This window comes from Engystomops pustulosus, chromosome 1 (genome assembly GCF_040894005.1).
Source record: "Engystomops pustulosus chromosome 1, aEngPut4.maternal, whole genome shotgun sequence".
In the NCBI taxonomy this organism is placed as follows: Eukaryota; Metazoa; Chordata; class Amphibia; order Anura; family Leptodactylidae; genus Engystomops; species Engystomops pustulosus.
The window spans coordinates 59971246-59983282 of NC_092411.1; positions in this window are offsets into that span (position 1 = coordinate 59971246).

Below are 12037 nucleotides of genomic sequence, written 5' to 3' on the forward strand. Positions count from 1 at the left end.
GGGTTACCCTCTCATCCCAGGAATGATTCTTCTTCTGGCCACCAGGTATCTATAAATCTTTACCAAGTGTTCACCTATGGGTAGGTTTGATAAAACCGTACATACTGTTCTTCCCCATTTAGTGGGACTGCTTGATTTTTTTTAATTTCAACATTGAGTTTATTAAAGTTTTGCAATATTTAAAGTGAAAACAAACAATCACTTAGAAAAGACAAAAAGACACCTTGCAGTCGTGATTTGGTAGGGGGGTAAGAGTTCAATTCAGTAAATAAAACATTGGATCTAGAAAGGAGAAGAGACAAAACTCACCTGAGCAGGTCCTGGACTTCCTTCTAAAATGTTTGAATCAGTGAAGAAGTCCAAACATCCAGGACTTCGATGTAACTGAGAGGGGGTATGGTACCAATATGATAACAGCTTATCTGCTGACAATTTTCCTGTTCAATAGAAACACTTATGAAGGTCTCCCATTTTGCCATATAGGGATGACACACAGGGGCATCAGAGGATAGGTGTAGGAAGATCATTTGACTTTCTAAATAAAGGAATTATTATCATTATTATTACAGGCAGTCCCCGGGTTACATACAAGATAGGGTCTGGAGGTTTGTTCTTAAGTTGAATTTGTATGTAAGTCGAAACTGTATATTTTTTAATTGAAGTTCTAGACATTTTTTTTTTTTTTTTGTCCCAGTGACAATTGGAGTTTCAAAATTTTTGCTGTAATGGGACCAACAATTATCAGTAAATCTTCATTAGAGACACCTTACAGCTGATCATTGCAGTCTGGGACTATAGTAACATCCAGAGAGCTTCATCAGAGGTCACAGTGGTCAGAGAGGTCTGTCTGTAACTAGGGGTTGTCTGTAAGTTGGGTGTCCTTAAGTAGGGGACCGCCTGTATGTCTGCACTCAGTCTCAAGGTTTTGGTGCTTATTTTACATATTGGTTCATACAGAGTAGACAAGGAGATCTCATCTGTGCCCTCTAAAGACTGTAGAAAGCGCCAGATTTGAACATACTGAATATAAGATGAGCCAGGTAGGTTTAAATTTCCCCTTAGCAAGTCAAATGTGTAATAACTTTAGTTTTGTAAACTACGATGTCTGCAAATCTAAATAGGCATTGCCCCTGCTGCTGTTTGGGTTCCGAACCAAAAAAGGAGCCTTGAAGTACTGGGGTATAAAAAAAAACTCTATGGAGTAGCAAAGGGAAGATAAGAGGAACTGGCTGCTACAAAGACAGCCGGTCTTTAGGGTGAAGACAATTGGGCACAACAGTGGGATGGGCAGTGAGGGGACATTGGGGATCTAGACAAAGGAGTTATGTTGATAAGCGTCCAACTAGAATTTTTCTACATCATTCTAGATTATGTAAAGAGGGAAGACCATTTGAAATGGACTTCCCAATAATATTTGATGATATCAGGCACAGACAATCCCCATTAGTTCTTATGCAGTAGTAGGAAATATTTTGGCACTCCATAGTGCTTATAAGCCAACATGAAGTGGATGAGATGATAGCAGAGGTCAGAACAGTGAGTGTTTTAAAAAAAATAGTAGTTTGGGATATTAGCAATTTTTGTTGCAACAATACTGCCAAGAAATAAATAGGCATTGCATCACACTTGAAAAGACACCTGATTTCCCCTTGCAATCATTGGAAGTTTTGACCATAGAGGGTGGCATGGGAACGTGTGGTGGAGTTACAGGTCGTATTACATTTATCATTACCGTCTATTATAAAAAGTATAATACAATTAATTGTCATTAGTCAAACTTGAAAGCTGCTAGTTTTCCATGATGACGACATTCTTATGCTTAATTTTGATACGGACTTGGACCAGGTTGCAGTAATCAAACATTAATACATTTTAATTCCATTTCTTTCTACGATGCACACACTGTATTAATAAAGGATAATAATATTTGGACCATATGGCAAGGCATTAAAATCCAAATAAGCATGATGCAAAGCTCGTCTGGATATTTTTTTTAAATATAAGAATATCCAAGCTTCTGGTTTGCGTGATAGGTCTGAATTTAATTTGCTTCTCGAGCAGTAGAAAATAAAAATACAGCTCCAATGATAGAGAATATGAAGACAGCGTGTGAATATTTTATGTTGTTCATTGGTTTTTGCTTACTGTTGATGTGACAAATATTTTTTTAACAATCATATATACATAAGAAAGATGGTATCTTAAAATGGACACATGAGTATATGTATAAAACAGAATGCATGAAAAATAACATTGTAACAAGCAGTAAGCTTTTGTAATAATAGTTTAATCTGAAGTATTCTGACAGCTGGCTGGGTTGATGAGAGTTGTTACCAAGGAGCTTTGGATGCCTGCTGAGAACATCCACAGCATGCTGATTTATAGCAGCAGTGTTGAACTGCATAATGTCAGCACCTCTCAGTAAAGTAATAATAAACAGGAATGATATGGTTTATTTTTCTCTATGAATTGGTCAGACTATGGATGGAAAGCGCTAACCCAATGGGGGATAATAGTGTGGTTCTCTTGGGAGCTGTAGCTGCGGCTGAACAATTTCTACTGGCAAGTTTTGTAGAAAAAGATATCCTTAATATAGTCATTTTACAATAAGTGATTTTTTTTCCCCAGATTTTGGTTAGCAGCCATAAGTGGAATTTTGTGGTCGGTGAATGTTATTGCATAAAGTCATACCAGCTGTTAACCCTTTACTGCACATCCTGTTATTCACAATAATACCAATGCAGTTTTTAAAAAAAACCTGAGAAAATATTACCACTGCATTATTAGTGAATACTTTTGGATTCAAACTATGCAGGTGAATACAGCTAACAATTTTTTAAAGCTTTATTTATCAAATTTTCTAATACCTAAATGAAAAAAAAAATAACGAACATTGAACCAGTTTATAACATGTTTCAATATTTCCCACCATTCATTCCATATAGACACAGGTAACATTATATAACTACAGTATCTATTACTTACGAATCCTCAGACATCTCAGGAAGCAAAAAAGATCTTTCTCTTTATTTAACCAGCTAATGGGAGATTTATCAGAAGTGTCTGAGACAAACCCATTCAGGGCTCAGCTTTCATTTCCCACAACAATTTATAAAATAAAAGATGAGCTCTGATTGGTTGCCCTGTGCAACTAGAATTACTAATAAGGCACATATGAAAAGACAAAAGTATTTTTTATACAGGCAGTTACATACAAGGTTCTGTAGCTTTGTTTGAAATTATATGTAAGTCAGAACTGTATATTTCATAATATTTTAACCTCAGCCAGAATTTTTTTGGTCTCTGTGACAATTGGATTTTAAAATTGTTGGGTTGTCAGAAGATCCAGGATTAGCACTAAAGCTTCATTACAGACACCTATATTAACTGTTACAGCTGTTCATTATAGCCCAGGGCTAAAGTACAGTAAATTACCAATAATTTACTGTTTGTAACTAGGGGTCATCTGTAAGTCGGGTGTTCTTAAGTAGGGGACCGTCTACACATAAAATTTGTTACAGTGAGTTTACTAGCTCCCTAACAACCTCACAAGTAAATCTAGCATTAGGTAGAGCACTTTTGTAAGTTTACCGGACATACATTTTCTTTTTACAGCAATGGGTCATTTTAGAAAATATGATGTTTTTATCTTTATTCCGTGGTTCATAGGGTATATGGCTCCCTTGCCCCTTTCCTTAGCTGACTCACGCATGCTGTGTAACAGCTAAGCAGCACAAATAACTTACAATTGATACCAACTGTAGGTATACAACAGCAGTTAGACTTATTTTCCAATCCAGACACCACACAGATGCCTCCATTATGTGCCAGTCACTGCACTGAATTAAATTTAAACTAATCACCATCATCCACAAAGCTCTGCACAGTGCCGCGCCTCCCTACTTCTCCTCCCACATCTCAGTCTATCGTGAAACCTGTGCTCTTCGATCTTCCAGTGACCTAATATTATTTCATTCAATCCTCCCACTCATGTGTCAAGGACTTTTCTGGAGCTGCACCAATTCTCTGCAATGCCCTTCCCCAGACTATTGGAATAATAACCAACTACCAAAGTTTCAACTGTGCCTAAAACCCCATCTCTTCAGACAGGCCTATCCTCTTAGGAACTGCTTGTTACTTTTACACTCTTTGCTCTAACCTCCACTGAGTTCTTATCCCATCTGTGTAATCCCTCAATACTTGATAATACTTGTCTATCAACAGCTACTGGTGACTAGTTCATTCAGAAATATATATTTACTTATTTTTCCCTTAAATAATGGCTGGGCCATTGTACAGGTATTGTCATCTTGTGTGTCACCCCTTCCCATACATTGTATTTCCAAATGAACCTAGGTGACATACATCACTTCGACATAGACCCTGCTTGCACCAAATTCACTATTTACACAGACTACACTTTGGTCTATGTGCTGTGACTTTTTTGAATTTTTTTTTTGAGACTGTCTCAAACAACAACCATACCAGAAGAAAACTGGCAGCAGATTTACCAAGGGCAAAAGCTACTTTAACCCCTTAATGCTCATACAGCTCTTCAATGGAAAAATAAAAAAATCATAGTTTTTTGAATGTGGGGAGTGAAAAATGAAAACGCAAAAACGAGAAAAAGGGCTTGGTCATTAACCCCTTAAGGACACAGCCTGTTTGTAGGTTAAGGCTCGGTCCTTTTTTTAGAAATTTGACCAGTGTCTCTTCCTGTGGTAATAACTTTTTAACAATTTAAGATATCCCTGTGATTTTGAGAGAGTTTTCTCGTGAGACATTGTAGTTTATGTTGGTAGTATCATTTCGGTGATCCGGTCCTTTTTTGGGGGGTAAAAATTCAAAAATTTAGGAAAAATTTGAAAAAAATTACAATTTTCAAAATTTAAAATGTTCTACTTTTTAGACAAAAAGTCACACCACAATTTTTTTGGGGTAGAAACCTTTTGCCATTGGTCTGCTTTTTATTGCCATAATTTGTTTTACGTTTCCATTTTCTTTACGGATGTGAGAAGGTTTCAAGTTTTAGTAGCAACTTCTCAGATTTTTTTGAAATTTGAAAAATGCAAAATGTTTGGTGACCAATTCAGTTTGGAAGTGCCCTACAGAGACTTTTGTACTATATACCCCCACAAGTAGCACCATTTTATGAACCTAACATCTCAACCTATTCAAATCAGCATTTGAGAAGTCTATTAACCCTTTAAATATTTTTCTGGAAGCATACAAAAATGGATTGGAAATTTCAAATTTTAAATTTTTGATTACGATTTTTCTCATTTAGCCCTAAAATGGACACATTCAGAAGGAAGTTGTGGCAAATATACATCCCAAAATTTTTGCCCTGCTTCTTCCGAGTACGACAATACCAGATATGTGGATGTCAATTGCTGTTTCGTCGCACAGCGATGTCCAGAACAGAGTTAGTTCTATTGGGTTTTCGGAAGGCCAGTTTGGCTTCAAATATTTTGTGGTGCCACAGTGTACTTGAAGAGCCCCTGAAGAAACAGTACAGTAAAAAACCCCCAAAGATGTCACCATTTCGGAGACTAGACCCCTCAAAGAATTCATCTGGGGTTGTGGTGAGAATTTTAACCCCCAACATGCAGGTCAAAATTGAATGCAAAGTAAATGGTGCATAGTAAAAATTGCGTTTTTCTTGCAAAAATGTCATTTTAGTGCCCAATATACTGTGCCCAACCCATGGCAATTTAGACAAACACCCCAAAAATCATTCTGCGGGTTGTCCTGAGTACAGCAATATCACACATGTGCCAATAATTGACAGGCTGGGCACACGGCAGGCCTGAGAAGGGAAGGAGTGACATTTTGATTTTTCAGCTCCGTTTTCACACGTTTGGATTTGGAGTGCCATGTCATGTTGGCAGGGCCCGTGAGGTGCCAGTGTAATAGAAACCCCCGATAAATCATACCATTTTGGAAACTAGACCCCTCAAAGAATTCATCTGGGTTGTGGTGAGAATTTTAACCCCCAACATGCAGGTCAAAATTGAATGCAAAGTAAATGGTGCATAGTAAAAATTGCGTTTTTCTTGCAAAAATGTCATTTTAGTGCCTAATATACTGTGCCCAACCCATGGCAATTTAGACAAACACCCCAAAAATCATTCTGCGGGTTGTCCTGAGTACGGCAATATAACAGATGTGCCAATAATTGACAGGCTGGGCACACGGCAGGCCTGAGAAGGGACAAGCAAAATTTAGCTTTTGGAGCACCCTTTTCACTAGACTGGTGTTGGGGTGCCCCTGACGTACCAGTGCATTAGAAGCCCCCGAGTAGTGACCCCATTTTAGGAAAGGGCACCCCTCAAAGTATTGTTCTAGGGTTGTATGAGCATTTTAACCCCTAAGATGCTGGCCCAAATGTAATACAAAGTGAATGGGTCAGTGTAAAAATTGCATTGTTTTTTTCAAATGTGTCATTGTAGTGACAAATGACATCAGCCCAACTCATGCCACTGTGGATAAACACCCCAAAAATCATTCTGCGGGTTATTACGGGTATGGCAATACCCCATGTGTGGCAATAGGCTACAAGATGGAGACACGGCAGGGCTCGGAAGAGACTGGTATTTGGAGCACAGACATTTAATTTTTTTTTTACATCATAAAACATTTGTAGATGCCCTTAGGGATCAGAACAGTAGAAACCCCTGAAAACTGATCCTATTTGAAAACTACACCCCTCCATGAATAAATCTAGGAGTGTAGTAAGCATTTTAACCCCACAGGTGGACCCCAAGGATGATGCATAATGGATAGAGCATAGTACAAATTATCCATTATGTCATCTTGTGCCCAGCTCCTGCCACGGGAGACAAACACCCCAAAAATCATGATGTGGGTTCTCCCGGGTACGGCAATACCCCATATGTGGCAATAATCTACAGGCTGGGCACACGGTAGAGCTCAGCAGGGAAGGTGCGGCATGCGGCATGATGTATAAGCTGTGTGAGCTGTGTGCATCAGGGTAAAATTACATATCCAGGGATGTGTGGTATATGCGGAAACAATCTTTCATGCATAACCCTGGTTTCTCGGGGCATGTGTCACACTGGTAGATGGTTTGTTTTTTTATGCCCCTTTTTGAGCACACCCTGCATCTCTTCTGTGTCCTTCCCTTGCTGGCTGTTTGGGGAACTTCTCCTGGAAAGTGCTGCCCTGGTACAATCCGTGATGTGGCCTCGCTTCCAGACGTGCTAGCACTCCCCCCTTCCTGGTCTCTAAAAATCAACTTCTTCACTACCACCTCTTGAAATTCCAGGAAAGTTCCCCTCTGGCCGGCACATCGATGTAGCACGAAAGCATTATACAATGCCATCTGCATGATGTGCACGGCCAGCTTTTTGTACCACACCCTCGATTTCCGCATGGCGTTATATGGCTGTAGTACCTGGTCCGACAAATCCACCCCTCCCATGTACTTATTGTAATCCAGAATACAGTCTGGCTTGGGGGCTTCTGCACTGGTACCTCGTACAGGGGCAGAGGTGGTGGTGTGCCCATGTATTGTTGTTAGTACAAGGACATCCCTCTTGTCCTTGTACCTAACACACAATACTGAGTCGCTGCTTAGTGCTCGGCTCTCATGCCTTCTGAGCTTTTCCCCTAGCAGCGACTTCGGGAGACCTCTCTTATTCCTTCTAACAGTGCCGCATGCCGCAGTTTGTCTGGAAGCGAGGCACTTGAACAGGGTAACACTGGTATAAAAATTATCCAGGTAGAGGTGGTAGCCCTGGTCCAGTAGTGGGTGCACTAAATCCCATACTACTTTCCCAGCAATTCCCAGGAAGGGGGGGGCATTCAGGGGGCACTATTTTGGAATCCTTGCCTTCATATATCCTGAACTTATAAGAATACCCTGATGCACTCTCACACAGCTTATACATCTTCACACCATACCTTGCCCTCTTATTGGGCAGGTACTGGCGGAACTGAAGTCTCCCTTTGAAATGTACCAGGGACTCGTCTATCGATAAATGCCTCTCTGGAGTATACACTTCCATAAATTGGGCATTTAGATAATCTAATATGGGTCGGACCTTATATAGCCTATCATAACTGGGGTCACCTCTGGGTGGGCACTGTGCATTGTCGGCAAAATGCAGAAACTTATGGATGGCTTCAAAGCGCATCCTACTCATTGCCATGCGGAACATCGGGGTGTGGTACAGAATGTCTGTGCTCCAATAATCCCTGATAGATGGCTTCTTTACTAGTCCCATAAGAAGTACTATGCCCCAATACTTCTCCATCTCTGCTGCACTAACAGGGGTCCACCTGTGGGGTTGTGAATAAAAAGAAGTGGGGTTTTGGGCAATGTATTGTGCAGCGTAGAGATTAGTCTGGGACACCATCAGACCAACTAGGTCCTCACTAAAAAAGAACTTAAAAAAGTCCACTGGCCCGAGCCCTGCCGTGTCTCTGTGTATCCCAGGACTGGCCGTAAAATCAGGGACCTGAGGGGCATAATTACTGGGGGTCACCCATGTGGGGTCAGAAGTCCCGGGCACTTCAGGAGAAGTCCCGGGCACTCCAGGAGAAGTCCCGGGCACTCCAGGAGAAGTCCCGGGCACTCCAGCAGAAGTCCCGGGCACTCCAGCAGAAGTCCCGGGCACTCCAGCAGAAGTCCTGGGCACTCCAGCAGAAGTCCCGGGCACTCCAGCAGAAGTCCCGGGCACTCTGGCACTACTGCGTAAGCGCCTTCTCGGGGGTTCTTCGGAGTCGCTTTCTGAGGACGAGGTAGATAGATAAAACGGACACTCGTCCCCACTAGCTGACTCCGTATCGGAGGCCATAAAACTATAGACCTCCAAATCAGTATATGATTTTTGTGACATGATGGGGGAGATAGTATAGAACCTACACTACACTACACTACACCTACTACACTACACCTACTACACTACACCACACAACACCTTCTCCTCCTCACAACGCCTTCTCCACCACACAACGCCTTCTCCTCCACACAACGCCTTCTCCTCCACACAACGCCTTCTCCTCCACACAACGCCTTCTCCTCCTCACAACGCCTTCTCCTCCTCACAACGCCTGCTCCACCACACAACGCCTTCTCCTCCTCACAACGCCTTCTCCTCCTCACAACGCCTGCTCCACCACACAACGCCTGCTCCACCACACAACGCCTTCTCCTCCACACAACGCCTTCTCCTCCTCACAACGCCTTCTCCTCCTCACAACGCCTTCTCCTACTCACAACGCCTTCTCCACCACACAACGCCTTCTCCACCACACAACGCCTTCTCCTCCACACAACGCCTTCTCCTCCTCACAACGCCTTCTCCTCCTCACAACGCCTTCTCCTCCTCACAACGCCTTCTCCACCACACAACGCCTTCTCCTCCACACAACGCCTTCTCCTCCTCACAACGCCTTCTCCTCCTCACAACGCCTTCTCCTCCTCACAACGCCTTCTCCTCCTCACAACGCCTTCTCCTCCTCACAACGCCTTCTCCACCACACAACGCCTTCTCCACCACACAACGCCTTCTCCTCCACACAACGCCTTCTCCTCCTCACAACGCCTTCTCCTCCTCACAACGCCTGCTCCACCACACAACGCCTTCTCCTCCACACAACGCCTGCTCCACCACACAACGCCTTCTCCTCCACACAACGCCTTCTCCTCCACACAACGCCTTCTCCTCCACACAACGCCTTCTCCTCCACACAACGCCTTCTCCTCCACACAACGCCTTCTCCTCCACACACGCCTTCTCCTCCACACACGCCTTCTCCTCCACACAACGCCTTCTCCTCCACACAACGCCTTCTCCTCCTCACAACGCCTTCTCCTCCACACGCCTGCTACTCCTACTCGCTACTCCTACTCCTACTCGCTACTCCTACTCGCTACTCCTACTCGCTACTCCTACTCCTACTCGCTACTCCTACTCGCTACTCCTAAACGCTACTCCTCCAACTCCTAACGGATCGCACTGTGGGGGATAGGGAAAACGTACAAGGGGGGGGGGTAATTTTGTGTTTTAGGGTACAGTACAGGGACAGCTCTCTAGCACAACTCTCTCTAACAACTCCAACACCAAAATGGCGCTGTTAGAGAGGGTTGTGCTGAGTAGATCAGCCCCCCAGCGTCAGAGATCGCTGTCATTGGCCAATCTGAATCGATTGGCCAATGGCGGCGATCGACGTCACAGGACCAATCAAATTGGTCCTGTGATGTCATCGGTGGGGTGTCGGCAAGCGTTGCCGACACCTCCCACCGACGTGTCACAGGCCCGCGTCACGGATCGCTGTCATTGGCCAATCGCGATGGATTGGCCAATGGCGGCGATCGACATCACAGGACCAATCAAATTGGCCCTGTGATGTCATCGGTGCCGACACCTCCCACCGACATGTCACCCTGTCTCGTGACAGGGGGACGTCCGAAAATGGAGTAGCGCTCGCGTCCGATATATCGGACGCTGAGCGTTAAGGCACTTTGCTCAGCGTCCGATATATCGGACGCTGAGCGCTAAGAGGTTAAAGAGTTAAGGAATCTGATGGCAGTGGAGCTCCAAAAACATACATAGAACTGTTGCAAGGAGCTGGCCCAATGATAAAGTATCCCCATTGAATACACAGTTTCACAGATCCACATGTATCTACCAATAGTTTTTGCTACATTCAACTTTGGAATTGGACCAGGCTAACCTTTTTTCCCATGTGCATCAATGAGCCTTGGGCACTCATGACCCTGTCACTGGTTTAGTAGTTGTTCTTCCTTACATTTGTTGCATACTCCATCAGAGTTGGAAACATTCCCACCCAGTCATTCAGTAATCTTGTCATAGCTACTATATTTGGAATTGCTTTAGATGAACTTGTAAAATGATTTAATGGGGGGAATTTATTATTACAATTTGTCTTTGACTTGGTTGTCTATTTTTCAATTCCATTTTTGTTTCATCTGATTTCATCAAGTGAGTCTATGTATATTGCTGTATTCATTTTTTGTTTTGTCTAATAATATTGCGCTTTTTTTGGGTGCTCATGTTCCTCTAAGGAGTAATTGCTCTTGATAACTTTGGTAGTGGTTTTTTTGTCCTATTTCTATTCCAGGGTGTGACTGAAGTCATTTTTGCGCCAAAACATGTTCCTAAATGAAAGCTTGTACCAAATAATGAATTTAATTAGGAATTGTGAAAAGTGTTAAAAGTTGTTAAAGTGACTATGTTTATTTAACACAATGGAAAGTCGCAAAACAGTCGCAAATTCCATAGCGCTTTACAAATCATCAATATATATTTAACATTCCTTGACATATGCCGTTGTCACATGTCTTTATTTGAGATTTATTACATCTGTTATTTACTGTTTTATACTATAGTCTTATAGTTGTTCAATGTATAGTTGTTTATGTCTTTGTTTAGTCTAAGATTTAGTTTGGAGCACACTTCATTGAATGTATCCTGTATATGTTCCAGATCTAAGTAAAAAACGGAATAGGAATGAAGCCTTATACACGCAGTCCACTTGTTACATACAAGGTTCTTTAGATTTGCTCTTAAATTGAATTTGTATGTAAGTCGGAACAGGTATATTTTTATAATTGTGACCACAGACAATTTTTTTTTCCAGTGACAATTGGATTTTTAATATTTTGTGCTGTCATGGCAACAAGGATAATCAATACAACTTCATTATAGACACTTTACAGCTGATAATTGAAGCCTGGGAATAAATAAAAGCATCCAGAGAGCTTCACCAGAGGTCACAGGGGGCAGAGAGGAACGTCTGTAAGTCTGATGTCCTTAAGTCGCGACTGCCTGTGCATACATAGGGAGGGATGTATCATTTGCTAGTGCATTTTGCGCCATTGTATGATCCATACCCCACCCCCAGCACCAGCTGGATCTAACCAGCTCAGATCTACAAATGATCCTGGCACTGCCCATTTCCCGCTTAAGGGGTATAGGGGGTGGAATAGGCATAATGCCCAGCTCTGTTCCAGGAATTGTCACTAGATCATGGCTTGTAGGACTGT